Source organism: Myotis lucifugus, unplaced genomic scaffold, assembly GCF_000147115.1.
Source record: "Myotis lucifugus unplaced genomic scaffold, Myoluc2.0 scaffold_5, whole genome shotgun sequence".
NCBI classification, from domain to species: domain Eukaryota; kingdom Metazoa; phylum Chordata; class Mammalia; order Chiroptera; family Vespertilionidae; genus Myotis; species Myotis lucifugus.
Window position 1 is genome coordinate 19,632,707 of NW_005871053.1, and position 13,511 is coordinate 19,646,217.

Below are 13,511 nucleotides of genomic sequence, written 5' to 3' on the forward strand. Positions count from 1 at the left end.
TGCACTTATTATGTTACAAATGACCGAGGTAAGGCTGACATTCTCAGTGCATGCAAAAAGACCTAGTCTGCCAAGCTTTCTTTTTTTTCCCCCTAATGAAGCAGCTTTGTGAAATCTCCCCATGTGTTAATACTAATGAAGATCCTCCAGCACAATTAAACTCACAGCCAGTGGCTGAAGAGGAAACATAAAACAATAGCGTCTTTTAAGATACATTTATCCACATATATATATGTATGAATATATAGTCAAATTATTCTTCTAAAGCTTGCCTTTCCCTTGCTCTTCATCCTGAAAATTAAATTATGCAATTTTTAATTATATGAATTTGGAGACTTTAATGTGCTTTGGGGGGAAAAACACCTCAATGAAAATTTTAAAAATTATTTATCATATTGAGTAATAGAGCATTACCAAGGTAAAGACTTCTTTTAAAATAATTTTTAAGAAACTATGGAGTGTGTGCAGGAAGAGAGAATGTGCTGTACTTTACCTTTAGTTTAACTTTACTGATTTCAGGATGTTGGAATTGTGAAAAATAGTAGGGTAAAAAACAAAGTTGGAAATTTTTGGAGTAGACAAATAGCATGCCTCGTGTGTAGTTTAAAGATGGAGCAATGGGCTACCAGTAGTCTTACTTAATTTGATATTTTTACAAGTGTTCAATTCCTACAATTAGCTATCCCCCACTTTAACCTCTCAGAAATTGGGAGGAGGAGGGAGCTACTATTGAGATTACCTTTTACAGTTTTAATTTATAAATTTAAAACGGTTTACTATTTTAAAATGTTTTATTTAAATTTTAACTCCATGCATAAACATTACAGTTTAACTTGCCCGTGTTAGGGCAGTAGCGTTTAATCCCGGGACAATCTTGCGTCCTTCTTTTTATTTTATTTTGATTTCCAAACACCCACGAATTCTTGGCATATTAATTTAGTTGGCTTGTGGACTTCAACCGAATTCTGAGTTTACGGACAAAAAAGTTTAGGTGGAAATGGTTAATCTATGTTCCCTATTCTCCAGTTTACGTTTTTGAAAAATTCCGTTTTCGATCTCATTTTCTGTCCTCTCTGCTTTTAAAAGCAAAGCAAAACAAAACATGAAGTTTCCTAACTTTTTCCTGGGACCAGGAACGGTGCAAACTTAAAGCTACAGTATCCTTGAGAAGAAGAAGCAACCCCCTCCCTCCCTTGGCTCCTTTAGGAGCTGATAGGTCATTTATTATTGGAAGTGAAATGGTATAAACAATTCTCTCTCTTTTTTCCCTTGTTAACAGCAACTTTCATTGTTAGAGAGAGGAGAGAGAGAGAAGCCTTGTTGGTTGACGTCACTTGGTTCATGAAGCCTTCGCCTAGAAGTGAAGCTGCTGAACAAACCTTGAGAAGAATCATCTCCTGCTTCAATCTGCTGCTGGATAGGAACTAATCAGAGAGAGCGAGGCGGAAGACGGAGAAGGAGGGAGTCCAGGGCTTTCCCGATCACCAGTCTCACCTCCACTCCAACTCTCTACTTTTCTTGAAAAAATAATCACAGGAATAAGGAGGTGTTGGGCTTTCCAAAAAAACAAAAATCGTAACCTTCAACCATCCGGGGAAGACAAAAATCCCATCCACCGCAACTCAGTTCGAAAGTAAAGGTGAGTTAAAAATCCTCGGGTAAGAGGGGCGCGGGTGAAAATGAAAATTCCCAGTGTTGTAAGGCTGGTTGAAACAGAAAAGGAGAAACTACGCTCCGGCGAGCCGGGGAGACTCCGGAGTCGCTACCTCGAGGCGCTCGCCCTGCCCGCCCTGCTCGCCCTGCCGCGGCTGTTTACGCTCGCCGGTCGGTGTGTCTCTTTGTTGTGCTGGCTGCGAGGCTGGGGTGGTGCTCGGGGTCCCGAGTGGAGTTTGGGGGAGCAGGACGCGGAGATGCGCGGTCCTGGGTGGGAGGAGGGGGGGTGCGGTCTCAGGAGAACGTAAACTTTATTCCTAGCTGCCGGTGCGGGACTTCGGTCCAGCAGGGCCGCGGGCCGTGCCTCCCCGGCGCGGGCAGCTGCGGCCGCGAGTCCGCCTCCTTTGTGCCGGCCGCCCCGCTCGGCCGCCCGGCTGGCGTCTCTTTCTTCCTTCCTTCGGCTCCCAGCGCTCAGGTCGCCGCCAACAGTTTTGCTTAGTTAAAAAAAAAAACAATCTCTGGCCTTGTGGAGATCGCTGTTCCAACCCGGGAATATCCACTGCCCCCCTTCTCGCCGGGGTAGTTGCGAGGTTCCCCCCACCCCCACCCTGTCCGCCTACTGCTGCCCTTTTTTGCCTCCGCCCCCTCTTTCCTGCAGGACCGATTAGCTGCGCCTGCCACCCCCCAGTTCGGGCCTCTGGCTCTTCCCCGTGTAGCCTGGAGCTCTGGAGTTGACAGAAACGAGCCGGGGTGGGGGTGGGGGGCAGGTGGCACTGGGAAATACCTGGAAGGTCTATTTGTCGGCACACACGGGGCTAGAGGAGCCTAGCTTTCCCACAGTAATGTCTCTCGGAGCAGTTCTCCCCGGGAGCCGCCGCCAGCTCTCAACTCTTCTTCGCTCTTTTCATCCTCATGCCCCCCTCCCCCCGTTCCCTTTCGCGGCTCCCCTCCCCTTAGAGTAGTTCCACGAACCCCAGAATTGGGACTTGGGGAGGAAGGAAATGCTGGGAGAGGCAGAGCTGGCCCTGCTGTCGGGCGATTTTCCCTTCTTTTCTGGCTCTGCGTCTTTATCTTTTGTGTTTGCTTCCTTGTAAAGGGAGAAGCAGCTGCAGCCCTTGGCCGAGTTGTGGAAATTTATCCCTTTGTGTATATTACAATATCCTCCATTTTTTTCCCTCTGCCCTCTAAACAACAAGCGTTTCGCCATCTTGGGCAATTTTTATTCCCAAGTCTCTCTCTTTTTTTTTTTATTTTTGAGGAAGGGGAAGAAGCCTTAGAGAGGCAAAAAGTGTGTCTGGATAAGACTCAAAGTTTAGGGAATGTTCAGGGGCTCAGTGACGTCATGTAAACTTTATTGGGTATTTGTCCCAAGAGTAAATTTTTCGGCCCCCCCCCCCCCGTTTTAAAGGACCGTGTCTCTTACTGATTAACGATAAGTTGTACTGTTTATTTTTGTGTTCTCTTCTCAAAAATGAACCTAAATGTCTACACATTGTATGATCTAGTAACAGGTGGAAAATTGTGCAAAAAAAAATGGTGTAAAGTTTTATAGTGTCAGTTGATATTCACCTAGCTTTTTTTGTCTACGTGCTTTTTCTTCTTTGAGGGTTTCAAATGTTATTTTTAATCTGCGTAATCCCTTTTTTATTTACCTCACTCTCTGCTGTGGAATTTTCTTTAATCAGTTTGGTTAATATTTAGGTATACTTATTTTAGATTACCTAGATTCCCTTTTGTAATTACTCTGTTTTATACATATGCGTTTATATTTTGAAAATATATAACCATTGAAAATACTTGGAGATACTGGATCCTTTTAAAATTTAGTAGCAGATATTAAGTCAAACGACTGGTGAAAATGTGGTTAGTATTTAAAATACAGAATTGATTTTAAAATATGTTTTATAACCTCAAGCTATAAGCCCTGTCAGCCATTATGAAAAGATAAACAATAAAAACCAGTGTTGTTTAAATTTGCTTGTCTAAAATAGTTTTTCACCTCACAAAAGTTCAGTTGGTCACATGATCAAACTTAATGATACACTGACTGGTATATAAATAAGAGGCACTGTAAATTGAATGGGAAAGTGGAATTCTGTCTCCTGTAGTCATTTGCAGTCAGCATATTTACTTCTCTTCTAACAAGGACATGAAACTGTCTGTATTTAATTTGCATTCTCTTTGTCTTCTGGGTTGGGGAAAAACATTGACTACAATTAACTAAAAAAAAATAATAGAAACAATTCTGAATACATGAAAAGGTTTGTCTAAGACATAAAAACTTGTATGTGGTATGTTTTATCTCTGTAGCAGTCTTCTTTGGTGTTATCTGCTATGCTTTTTATCTAGGAATTTGCTTTATGTAAAATGCTATATAGAAAGCTTGACTGAAGTGAATGTCTGCCATTTATGTGAATTGTAGGTAGGTAAAAATGTTTAAATAGTTATAAGCACATAGAACAGATGGTTCTAAATTATACATGCAACAAAGGACTAGAAGATTTGGCAGATTACAAATGGCAAGCAACAGAGGATAAGCAGTTTAAGAAAATGGTAGTTAAATATATTTGATGTCTCATACCTATTGTAAACACTATACACATTGTCACTGTGCTGCATAATCAATAATTTGGGCAACATCGAGGCACTTGTGTCAGATAGAAAAAAGTGAGATTTTACAAATGTTTGAAATGAATGGTTAAATGTAAAATTATTTTAAGCCTATGATGACAAATAAGTTTATTTTTTTAGGAAATCAAATTGTATGTTTTAAACATAGGAAGTTATTTATGAGAACTTAATACTGTTGTAATCATGTAATGGTTTGGAGAGAAGTAGGTACTTATTTTAAAATCCAGAGAATAATACCTTTACTGTTCTCATATGTTAAACTAATATTGAAGTATAACACATTTAAGTCTTTCAAACACTACTGAAAAATATTTTTAGACTATTCAGTCTTGGAAATGCACTTATTAGACTTACTGTTGACATAATTAACTAAGTACTTATTAAATGAAGAATATATTTTAGTATTAATATTTGAGTTTTGTGCATAACATGATAATGATTTTACTTGGTGAATATAGTTCATTCAATTTTTAAAATGTAAAGATTTTTTTAATGTAGTTTTTGCCTTTCTAGAAGTATCTGAGTAGTTATAACTAGCATTTTCAAAAGATAGGGAATAATTTAAAGTATCCAACTTGGCAGAAATTTGTTTTTATTTTTATGAACCATTTATTTAAAATTCATATGACTGTAATGGAAACCTTGGAATTTTAGAACTGTTGCCCTTTCTCCTATTTCTTTGTTTGCATGTTTATTAGAACTGCACTGTAAAGGAGCAGATGTTTTGCCCAACATCCTGATGTGTTGCTTTTTCTTATGGGAGTGCATAACTGTTCCTTCTGATGCATCAACTTGACAGCTGGTTGATTTCATGGAGCTGCTAAGAAGCCATTAGTGGTGTCATTGAATTGAAACAGAACAGTCACTCCCAGCTTGAACTGCAATTGTTAATGTCTTTGTTGCTACTTTTGTGTTACTATACAAGATGTAGGATATCACAGTTGCTTGAAAGTTCATGTTTTTTCTGTCTCATCTCCTTGAATTAGTGAAAGTATGTGTTAAAACTTGATTACTTTTAGATTTAAAGATTTCTCAAAGAAAGAGATTTTAAGTTGTTATTTGAGGTGGTTTTTGTGTGTGTGTGTGTGTTTTTAACCTAGTCCTTGCTAGAACTACCAAAAGAAGATATGATTTATCACAAACTAAGTAATGTGGTGATTTTGACTCCTAGATAAAATTGTGTCATCAAGGTTTAATGACATTTAATGTACTTGATATCCTGAGGTACTCTTTAAATTACCTAGTTAGGTATTTTATGAGATTTTTAAATTATAAAGTTAAATATTTCATACCATGAGGTTTTAAAAATATTGTGCTTTATTTAACAAATATTTAGTAATTTGATTAAATATTTGTTTAAACTTTTGTTGAAGAAGATATTCAGAAAAGAATTGTTGAGGAAATGGGCAGCTTTGTGTTTAATTTTCTTTATAAAGTAATGAAGATATTATTAAATAATTGTCATTTAATTATTTAAAAAATTGAAATCATATATTTATTTCACTAATAACTTTTTTTGATAGTTCCAACTGTCAAACTGTGGTACTAAAATGGTCATTCTTTTGGTGCCTAGCCTCTATTTTTTCTGATTATTTGCTGCCTTTTTCATCTTGGTGGGAGAAGAGATAAGAAGGAAAGAGGAAAAACAGTGATAATCCCAACAGGAAAAAAAATGAACTTTTCTGCAAGAAGACTTTAGGATGATAAGTTTAAAGATATAATGTAGTTTATTACTGTTAAAAGATTTTTCTAGTCCTAATATTTATTGACTTTTAATTTTTAAATCTTTAAATACATTATACATTTAAACAGATTTTCAGAGCATAAAATTTATATTTCAGATAAAATAGTTTGCTTTTAAAATACTTAAAGTGTAAAATTGATGATTAGAATATATAATTTGCTGAGTTAAATCCCATTAAAAGACTTACTATACAAAATAAATACATTTTAAACACTTATCATACACTGTTGAGTGATTCCAGGATTATAGTTTCCTGAAATCGTAAGTTTATAGATCATACATTACTGAGACTAAAGTTAAGATTTATATTGAGGTAATATGCTTTCTCCACCCTTCTATATAACAGCCACATAGTTTCTTAAAAAGAAAATCATTACCTTAGCCTGTGATAAAATTTTTAAGAAATACATTTACTCATAACATATTTGTGTCAATGCAGATAGTCTCAAGTTAAATTGTGTAAAATTGAGTTATATAGTAAATGAAAAAATTTTTAAAGAAATCTGAATTCTTAGCTTACTTTTAGTACCCCATAATTTAAGTAGGAATTTTTCCTCATTGGGTTTCGTAAAGGAGGGCAGTTCTAATCACAAGAGTCAAAAAAAGCTTAAAACTTTAATTTATAAGTATTTTAATTTATATTAACTTTGATATTTTGGGCAATAAATATATTTAATTAATTTACAGTTACATATGGAGTTATAAAATATTGACATCTTTGCTGAAAGAAAAATAAAATGAATTTTCATGACTTTTAAATCAATTTTGAATGCTATATGATTTGTGACAAATCAATACAGTTTGAGATATAAAATATTTAATAGTCCTTATATTTGTAAGTTAATTATTGAGTTTTCAAAATGAATAGGCTTTTTAAAGAATATGAGGCATATTTCAAAAATTACTGTACAAGATAGGGAGTTTTCAACTTGTTTTTTAAAATAGTTATGTGTAGACCTAGCAGGTTTTTTCAGTGGTTAGAGTATTGGCCCAAGGACTGAAAGCTCCCGGGTTCGGTTCCCATCAAGGGAAATACTTCCATTATAGCAGCGGTTCTCAATCCTTTGGGGGTCCAATGACCCTTTCACAGGGGTCGCCTAAGACCATCGGAAAACACATATATAATTACATATTGTTTTTGTGATTAATCACTATGCTTTAATTATGTTCAGTTTGTAACAATGAAATTGGGGGTCACCACAACATGAGGAACTGTATTGAAGGGACGCGGCATTAGGAAGGTTGAGATCCACTGCGTTACAGGCTTCGATCCCCCGCCCCAGTCGTGCTAGTGCGGGATGTCTCTGTCTCTCTCCCTCCCTCCCATCCTCTGAAAAATCAATGGGAAAAAAAAATATCCTTGGGTGAGGTTTAACAGTAGTTATTTTTATAATATATGAAATTTGACCTGTACTTTGGTTTTTGAATGCTTTTCATTCAAAATAAAAATTGTGTTAGAAATAATACTAATAATGAAGGTGATATATAGATAAGAACCCTTACTAATTTGGTTTCTTCACATGTATGCATGTGTACATAAGGAAAAAGGAGCATTTGTTTGGAAGGTGGTGGTTGTATTGGTACTTAAGCTATATGTGGACATAATTGTGTGTTTTTCCTCTGTTTTCTCCTCTTAACACTTTTCCACAAGCATGCACTCATTAATCAAAGACGGTGCACTCCTGCTGAGGGCAGAGAGGTTCATCAAATTGGCAGTCAGTTTGGTGTAAAGAACGGTGTACTGAAGCTCTTAACTCACTGGGACATAAATAAATCTAAGGTCTTTGTATGCAAACCCTGGAGGTTAATACTGTATAATTCAATGTCCTGTCTTTGTTTTTATGATTGATGTTTTTGAATGTTTCAAGCTTGATGCAAGTCTTCTAGTAGGTCAGGTTTGACAATCTGATTGGCTGAAGTAAGAAAGCATTAGGTTGTCAGGACTTTGAGTATGCTGCAGAGATTTTGATTTTTTTCCCCCTACAAGATCATTGTCATATTGCCTGAGCTGTTATAGGAATGTCCCAATGATTGACATCCCCTGCTGTGATAATGGACCCAGTGCATGAAATGCCAATAGTTTGGTCCTATTTGTTCCGAAGCTTACTGCTATTTGTATCCTTAACAGAGCTAACATGTAGAACAAGCAAAACTACTGGGATTTCTCTGTAGAAATAGGGCAGGGATTTGGCTTTAACATGAAGTGGTTGCATATTCATAATTTAAGAACAGCTGGTTACAGCAAGCACATAGTCATTTGCAAGCTATTATAAACCATTCCACTCACACATGGAGCCTGTGCTTGGTGGATTTTTTTTTTTATTGATCTACCTGCATTTAAAATCTGGTCACTGCTGCCACAGAAGCTCTTCATTTTAGCTGTGTTTGCAACATAGAACAGCTTCAATTTAAAATAATTTAAACTAAATGCTGAATAAAATGAAGAAGCTTTGGAGGAACCAAGTGTAAAAGGTCATTAATATATTACCCATCATGTATCTCATCTTGGCCCAAACCAAACAAATCTAGATTATACAACCATTATAATTTTTGGAAAATTATGTTTTATGACTTTGATCATAGATAAATAACTGAATTATCTTTGATTTGAAAATACTATATTTTATAGTTATGTGTAGTTTTAGGAAACTGTAATTGATTAGCCTATAAAACAATTTCATCCAATATGCAGAAAAGTGACTACTTTTAGTTTATGAGTGCTGTAAGGCAAAATGGGAAGGAAAATCAAGACATTATAATTGGATTAGGATAATGCTAAACATAAAACTAGAAAGATAACTCTAATTTTTTAGAAGGAATCTAATGAGATCTCTTCTGCTTTCTGGGTCATATCTGGAATATTAAGCACAACTGTGGTCTTACAACATTTAAATGATAATGTGTAAACTAGTTGTGCTATGATAGTTTCCTGCATGTTGTGGGAGAGGAAAATACCTTCCACATTTCAAGCTTTCAGTGAGAAGAGCGGAAGGAGAAAAAAGTTAAATGTGATTCAGATATCCTTGTAGGAATCACAGGGAGCTCTAGCTCTGCCTTGATTTGTGTATGTTAAAAGGAATGGATACCTCAGTGATTTACAATGACGGTGATTATGCTGAGCTTTCCACACAACATAGTGTTAGGTTCACATGTGCATGCATGTGTTTGTCTCCACACCAGATGATAAAGTAGCTTTCAGCACTTCAAGGTTGAGTACCAGTCCTAAGAGTACATTTTACTCTTTCTTGGCTTCACAAATGGCTGGATATGTTAGTAATATAACAGAATATATGGCCAAATTTAATCTAGCTGATGGTAGGCTGTACTTTTTTTCAAATAATAAATTCAAAGGTTATTAAAGGACGACATGGTACATTTTAGTTTTGAGTTGTGTAGGGTAATAACTATATATATAGTTAACTTGCCATTATTTGAGGTTAAATTAGTCATTTTGTGAATTATTCTATGCCCTTTTTTTCTCTCCCTTTGACTATTGTCCCTTCAGCTATTTCCCTGCTCTTTAGCATCTCATCACAGAATAAGCTATGGAAATAAAAGGGAGTAAAATTCAAATAAATCTAATTTCCCTCCCTTTCCCACTTGATAAATCAGATGGACAGAAGACCTTATATTTTCACCAAAATGAAGGTTTTGGGGATCTTATATTTTCACCAAAATGAAGGTTTTGGGGATCAGCCTAGCCGCGAGACCTCACGGCCCCGGGATCAGCAGAGCCGTGAGGCCTGATGGCTGTGGGGGGGTTGGGGGGGCCCAGAGCCCGGAGCCCAGCCAGAGCGAAGGCCTGGGTCCTGGGTGCCAGAGGAAAACTGGTGCCAGCAGCCAAGGGAAGGGAAGGCCTATTGCATGAATCTCTTCGTGCAACAGGCCTCTAGTATTTATATAAAAAAGAAATATGAGGTAATGGACTCAATTTTAAAAATACTAGTAATCCAATAAAACAGTAGACAATTTAGCCATTACTTAAGAAATGAATCGACTAACTAAAGACAACCACAGGAGAATCACAGGTATTTGGTATACTCATTGTTTTAGTATAATAAAAGGGGAAAGGGGGGGGGGGCAGCTACCTTCATTCGTCATGTTAAAACAATGCTGTCTTCAAACATAATCTTGAAGAACTGTGGATTAAAATTTGTGAAAGCTCAGAATAGGGCAGAGATAACTACTGGTTGGAATCATTAGAAAGGCTCTTTGGTTTAAGTAGCATTGAATTATACCAAGAAGAATGAGTAAACTGAATATTCAGAGATCCAAAAAAGGACACCATGAGTCCCCTATATGACAAAGCACTGGGCACTGGGAGTGGTTGTGGTTCTGCAACCTTTTTAAGGTCACCCTGTTCCACACTTCTCCTATAAAGAAAAGAAAATGTTATGGGATCTTCTTTTTTCTCCATAGCTTTCACAATTGATTGCGTAGCTTTCTCTAGAGAAGGTGGGTTAATCAGTTTCAATGATAGGTGTTGTTTGTAAAGGCAGGTTAAAATAGACAAAACTGCCCTTTTTGGTCAAAGTTACTCAAAATATTGTGTTTCACATGGCATTAACCAGAACTATTTCCTATTTTGTTCTTTTCCTGTGCTTTTATAAATGTTTTTTCTTGAACGTGTGGTCATATCTGCTAACAACATTGAGCAGGGAGAATATCACCTTGCTTTCCCTTTTCTCAATTTCCAAGGGGATTTGATAACTGACTCAAAAAATTCTTCTACTTTTTTTTAGTTCCTTTGGATGAATGAAGACGGACAATAACTTGTAATTACATTAGTCCTGAATTTCACTAATAATAGAAATCACACTAAAAATAGAGAGCATGACAAGGAAAGATAAAAAAAATTCAAACATAAATGTACAAGGTCTTATTTTCAGTGGTTAGTCTTTACCTAACTTTATTATTGCTGTACTAAGATAATGAAATTGGTTTTACTTTCCTTATTTGCAATATTGTGATGAACATTTGCTTGCAAGAAATATTCAGAAGAAAACCTTAAAACTTTTACATAATCATTTTTTGTTATCTTGTATGATGATGAGTTTTGAGGTAAGTAAAAGGTGGAAATAGAAGGCTATTTTGTGTCTGAGTTTAGAGAGAAGCCATACTTACATCTTTTCTGGTTTCTATGATGACACTAGAGGCCTGGTGCATGAAATTCGTGTACTCAGGGGGGTCCCTCAGCCTGGCCTGCGCCCTTTCGCAGTCTGGGAGCCCTCGGGGGATGTCCAACTGATGGCTTAGGCTGGCTCCCGTCGGACATCTGGCAGTCGACATCCTTAGCACTGCCATGGAGGCAGGAGAGGCTCGCACCACTGCGACTGTGCTCGCCAGCCATGAGCCCGGCTCAGGGCCTCTGGCCGAGGGGAGCACACTGACCACCAGGGGGCAGCTCCTGCATTGAGCGTCTGCCCCATAGTGGTCAGTGCTCATCATAGCGACCAGTTGTTCCATCGTTTGGGTGATTTGCATATTAGCCTTTAATTATATAGGATGGTTGAAACATACTTTGGAACTTCTTGTAAGAAAGATTATTAACATAAACCATTATAGTGACAAAAAAAAGCAGGAAAGCTCATCTTGAGGATCTGAAACAAATCAGGGAGCAGTCTGTAAGTCTCAGGATGATGTGTTTCTTTTTTTTTTAGAGGTCTGAAGTGATTTTACTTTTATTTCCTTCACTTTAAGCCAATGATGAAATTTCACAGTGATTCTGGGGTAGGGGCAGAAGGAACACAATGATAAGAATCCTCAGGGCTGTGGCCACGGGGCGGAGCAGGTGCGGGCAGGGCAGGCCTCACTGGGGGAGTCGGCAGGTAGGTGATGTTCCGAGAGCGGGAGAGCTGGTAGGCGATGTCCTCCGCGGCTTCCAGCTTGCGCAGCTCGATCAGGCCATCGCCCGCTGTAGCAAGCGAGTCTGCGATCAGCGCGGCGGCTTTGGCATCGCCCTCAGCAGAGATGATGGCTGCCTTCTTCTGCTGCTCAGCCTTTTCAACCACAAATCTGGCCATCTCCGCTTCCTGCTGGGCCACCTGTTTGGCTTCTACCGCTTCTGTGAACTCCTTCCCGAAGGTCAGATGCGTCAAGGACACGTCATCCAGGAGGATCCCGAAGGTCGCGGCTCGCTCGGTCAGGTCGTCACTCACTTGTCTGGAGACCAGCTCTCTCTGGGTGATGAGTTCTTCAGCGTCAAAGCGAGCCACCACTGACTTGAGGGTCTCTGTGGTGATGGAGGGCAGCACGCTCTCGGCATAGCCCTCTCCGATGCTGGTGAAGATGCGGGGAAGCTGGCTAGCGACCGGACGGAAAAGGATGCGCAGGGTGATGTTGACATTCTGTAAATCTCTGCTACCAGTGATGACTGGCACGTTACGGGGTTGAGAACGGCAGTCAAAGATAATCGGTTTCTGTACCCAAGGGATGAGAAAGTGAGTCCCTTCCCCCACCACGATGTCCTGCACTCCACGGAACCGGTCAAAGATGACAGCTCGGTGCCCAGCATCCACATTATACAAGACCGAGTTCGCCACGCCTCCCGCAACGGCTAAGGCCAGGCCAAACTTGCCAATGGATGCAAACACTTTGGCAGCCATGTCTCCTTCTGCCGGACCCACTCACACCTGCTTCTACTCTGACCTCCACAAGGCTTCCCCCAGTTTCTCCTTTTATGGCTTGTTAGTGTAGCATACTGCAAGCAATAGGTCTGTGAGGCAACAGTAACTGACAGGTTGTGGGTCAGATCTCTATTTTAAAAGAGGGGCTACTTCAGAGCTAATGGAAGTGTTAGGAGGTGGGTAGGAACAACAAAAAGGATAAACAGTTTCAAGGAAGGCTTTTAAATGAGGTTAAGTGGAGTGGAGCATTGTTATGTAATTGAGTATCAAGATATTCTCCATTGCCCTGGCAAGCATGACTCAGTTGGTTGGAACAGTGTCCACAGCGTCCAGTGCACTGGAAGGTCACTGGAAGGTCGAGGGTTTCATTCCTGGACAGGGCAGGTACCTATGTTGGGGGTTTGATTCCCAGTGGGGCCATGTAGCAGAGGCAATTGATCGACGTACCTCTCAGATCCATATTTCTCTCTCTAAAATCAGTAAGAATTAAAAATAAAGATTTCCTTCATTGTGGTCTAAGTGTCATAACATTGAATTCCTGTGCATTGTCATTAATATTTTCTGCAAGCTTGTTGAAAAAATAACTCTTATCTATAATCAGACCTTGGGGATTTGAAGTCGGAAGTTAAAGGGTTAGGGAAGGGCTGTGTAAACAGTAAACAGTTGGTCCAGGAAGAGAACATGTAGTAACTTTGGCAGGTTAGGTAAAAGCTCTCCTTCCCCTTCCCTCTCCAGAAAGTCTGTTCATAGGTGTACTTGCCAAAACTCATAAAAGAAAAGAATTTGTTTAAAGAATGTGTAAGTGCTTTTGTACTATGTGTGAAATGGGAGGGTAGGAGGAAGCCATGCTCAGGAAG

The 13,511-nt window shown here is 38.8% G+C and overlaps 1 protein-coding gene, 1 long non-coding RNA gene and 1 pseudogene across 2 annotated transcripts in view; 1 reads left to right on the plus strand and 2 right to left on the minus strand.

The window, feature by feature from the left end:
- Positions 1-772: 772 nt before the first annotated feature.
- LOC111823588 lies at positions 773-2,624 on the minus strand. The gene is made up of 2 exons (XR_002826649.1): positions 2,438-2,624; positions 773-2,147 (listed from the first exon to the last, which is right to left on the minus strand). It is a non-coding gene; the product is annotated as an uncharacterized LOC111823588 (long non-coding RNA).
- The window catches only part of BAZ2B (bromodomain adjacent to zinc finger domain 2B), a 258,012-nt gene continuing 245,950 nt past the window's right edge, over positions 1,450-13,511 (plus strand). The window contains 1 exon segment of the mRNA XM_023745704.1: positions 1,450-1,639. The gene's annotated coding sequence lies outside the window, so the exon portion shown is untranslated.
- On the minus strand, positions 11,485-12,687 carry LOC102423939 (annotated as a pseudogene).